Source organism: Manduca sexta, chromosome 25 (genome assembly GCF_014839805.1).
Source record: "Manduca sexta isolate Smith_Timp_Sample1 chromosome 25, JHU_Msex_v1.0, whole genome shotgun sequence".
Lineage (NCBI taxonomy): Eukaryota > Metazoa > Arthropoda > Insecta > Lepidoptera > Sphingidae > Manduca > Manduca sexta.
Window position 1 is genome coordinate 15,757,556 of NC_051139.1, and position 3,923 is coordinate 15,761,478.

Below are 3,923 nucleotides of genomic sequence, written 5' to 3' on the forward strand. Positions count from 1 at the left end.
ATACATTGACGTATATTCTATAGACACGAACGTCCATATAAACTATTTGTTTAAAATCTGAACTAAAATGGCAACTAAAACGTCACTTTTATAACCTATTTATTCACTTGAATAACAAATAATTTTACTTATTTGACTAATATTTTTTATTCCAATCCAGGTTTACACTTAGAGCGCCACTCCGTACACAATCACAAGCTGTCAATATTGACCATACTAAAGTCAGTTTGAATGGATTGCAGTTCAATTCAGTAGAACGCAGTGAATGTTCGGAACGCCAAATCTAGTACGTAGTACATAATATATATATATATCGATGATTGCATATATTTACTTCTAAAGATCAGTCGAAACGTGGAGTTCTGTAAATACCGTCGCCGATAATATTGTCGAATCGCCCAAACGTAACGGTGTTAAAATATGAAACCACATTTAACGTTCCGATAAAATTGATCCGATGTAATATAAACACGCGTTTATGTAGGATGCAACTTAACCTTCCTGGTGAGGTAAGACGATTCGCTCATGAAGCTAAAGATCATTGTGGTATGCAGGCGATTAATGGTCCTGTGATCTTCAAATATCTTACCTTAATATTGTTGTATATTCTCCTGTGTGTTTATTATAAATTATAATCACTTGCTTTGTAAGATATTTCAGTGTTAATTATAAATTACTTGCTGTAATAGACTTCTTAAATTTTCCACTTAAGACAGATTTTCCTAATATCTTTCTCAACTACGTTGTAGGGGGTTAGAGCTGGCAAAGTGCCAGTTAATGCTACCATGATAATATTTCCGAGATAATAACCAAACAAGCGTATATCATTTATCATTGAAAATACACGTCCTTTAGCATACTTAAAGAGATATTTTTTTTAAGTAATATTACAAAATGCCTTGGCCAGGATAAATTTTATTTTAGCTATTAATTTTGCAATTATATATGTATGAATTTCTTCTAGCCGAATTGCGGCCACGGCAGCTAATCTCAACGGAGATCAGCCAAGAACGCAGGAGAAATTATAGTCAATATTAGATAATTAGTAAGTCAATATTCTATTTATACCCCACTCCACTTGCCATTAAGTGTGGTGGAGTCACTGCGTGCCAGATTAGAAACGATAGTATTAGAAAAAAATATGAATCGCTCCTAGCCGAATTTCAGCCCCGGCGGCCAATCTCTCTAAAAGTCAGCCAAGTATGCAGGAGATATAGTGCAAAAGTGTGTGCAGTACACAGGTGCGCTCTCTGTTCCTTCACTCTCATAGTCGAGTGAGGCAATCCGACATGACCGGAGAGAGATCAGGTGCGGGACCAACGGCTTTGCATGCTTTCTGAGGTATGGAGTATCACATCGCCGACCCCCTGAATTTTAAGATGGAAAAACCCCATAATTTTTTGGTTCTATCCGAAATTCGAAGCTAGGACCTGAGCTTTATAATCGTACTCGTACCGCGTCTGCATTACAACTACATCACCGAAGCAATATGGATAGACATGTAATAGATACGTAGTATGTAACTCAAATATTAAACTATTGGTTTTATTTATTTTTATTTTTATTTATTTATTTATCCATATATTATAACACCATAACTGTTGATACTAATGCGATGTTATACAGATTTAATCTTAACAACTGATTTCAGCAGACGTGATGTCCTGAAGAAAAACAATATTTATTTGCCGAATTTGCCTAAGAACCATTTATTCCCAGGCCCACAGGATGCAGCATCATTGAATATCAGGCGTCTATTCTAGGCGCAAGATGTCGACCGATATAGATATTACTCGAATATTGCGGAAAGGATGATGTTCTATTGCCCACGACATGGATCCAGAAGTGCATTGTGTGATAAAATTCACTTCAATCGAACAAAGTGGGTAACGAAATACGGAACCTATTTCTCAAAACTTCGATATTGATAGTACAAGTTAAATACTTAGCAGCTCATGATATAATTGGAGATGAGGCTTCTATAATAATTATAATTAAAAATACCCATTTGTGTAAAAAAATGACCTATTTCGGTTAATTTAATGCTACTTAACTAGATCTAAATCTTTCGTGTACGATATAATTTTAATTATGACTACCGCTTTGTCTGTTTCAACTGACACGTACCGAGGATTGTCGAGTTCTATTTTGAAAACAGTAGCCTCTGTAAATATTCTACATATAGTGATGTTCCGTTTATGATACAACTGTAAATGTGGGAAATTATATAATAATATCAGTCCTCTGTTATATACTGTCTCACTTCTGCCCACGGGCCTCCTCTAATACTGAGAAGGTCTCTAGGTCATTATGAGCCCTAACATTTAAAATCTTATGGTGACAAGTACTTTTCAAGATATTAATACTGTTTATAGTCGACTTTGGAGTTATCATTAAGCCAGCAAGTTTCATGTTTAATATTTACTACAAATACTAAATACTTTCACGCTCGACATATTGTCTACTAATTAATAATTGCACCCGTCGATTTTGCGTATAAAATACATTGACACGGCACTATGGCGCTTGCAGATAAAATATATACCCTCTGACCAATATTTGTTGGAATTTTATTACTGGGAATATTTTGTTGCATTTTTGTTTTTAGAGCATTCTTGTTTCGGGCCGTTGGGTGTCAGAGTAGAATAGTGCTCCGCATTCCAAATTGTACACTATTTGCTCACGGTTATCATTTTTGCACATTTATTATTGTAATATATAAATTTGCATGCTGTGGTCTTCTATAATTGAAGAGGCACGTCACATTGTTCATTGTACAAATACTACGACATTGTATTTATTATATGCCGTGTATCCTTCGTTGGAGGTCCTTAAATAAATAAATAAATAATTGTGACTGGGTTTTTTAAAAAATAAAAATTCCACTGCGCCATGAGACATGTGATGTTAAGTCTTATTATGTCCAGTAGTTACACTGGCTACAATGTTCTTCAATCCGGAACTCAACAGTGATTGCACACTGTTGCTTAGCGGCAGAATAAATATCGCGGTGGTACCTACCCAGACGGACTCTTACAAGAGACCTACCACCAGTGATCTATAGCTCTATATGTACTGATTACTGTACAACATACGTATAAGAAGGGACATGACGGTCGATTAACTAGTCACGGTTCGCTGAGTACGTTAATGATTATTGCAATAGATTGAACATTAATTAGATGTAATATAGCATTAATATCAGGTTATGGCTTTTTTCCGTGCAAAGTGTGTGAATGAAACCCTATTGTTTTGAAAAGGGAATATAATATCAATTAAACACTACTACTATATGACTGCCTCGGTGGCGTAGTTGTATTGCATGTCCGGTACAATAGCGCTCTGAGGTCCTGGGTTCGAATCCCGGGTCGGGCAAAGTGATATTTGGGTTTTTCTGCTCAGTATCAGCCCGGAGTCTGGAATTTGTGCCCGATATGGCGATAGGCTCGCCCCCTATCACATCATGGGACGGAATGTACTTGGCGAAAAGTGGGTGCCCTAGTTGCGCCTCTGCATACCCCTTCGGGGATAAATGCGTGATGTTATGTATGTATGTATGTATATATGAAACACTTATAAGGTTGCAGTTTGGCCGGCATTTTTTCAATTTCGTTAGATTGTATAATCTGCTTGCGGCATTACCCTAACACCCACTGTCTAAAATGTCTAAAAAGTCGATTCTAATACCAAATTTTAATATACAAATAAACTTTATTCTAACCAGTAAAATCAAATACAATATTACTATATTACAGTAAGTAGTAAGTACTAGTTAAGAAAATGCAATATTATTATTACATTTTCTTAACATAACAGAAGAAAGTATATAGCATGTGTAGGTAGAGAATGTGTAGGTAGCCTCTGTAGAGGAACAGATGGTTACGTTCCTCTATGAAAGGGAAAGATTGTGTTAGATAATAATA

General features: G+C 35.8%; 1 long non-coding RNA gene across 1 annotated transcript; it reads left to right on the plus strand.

Moving 5' to 3' along the window:
* Nucleotides 1-247: 247 nt before the first annotated feature.
* On the plus strand, nucleotides 248-2,618 carry LOC115448912. Its single transcript, XR_003939129.1, has 3 exons — nucleotides 248-286; nucleotides 965-1,045; nucleotides 1,720-2,618. It is a non-coding gene; the product is annotated as an uncharacterized LOC115448912 (long non-coding RNA).
* The last annotated feature ends 1,305 nt before the right edge of the window (nucleotides 2,619-3,923 follow it).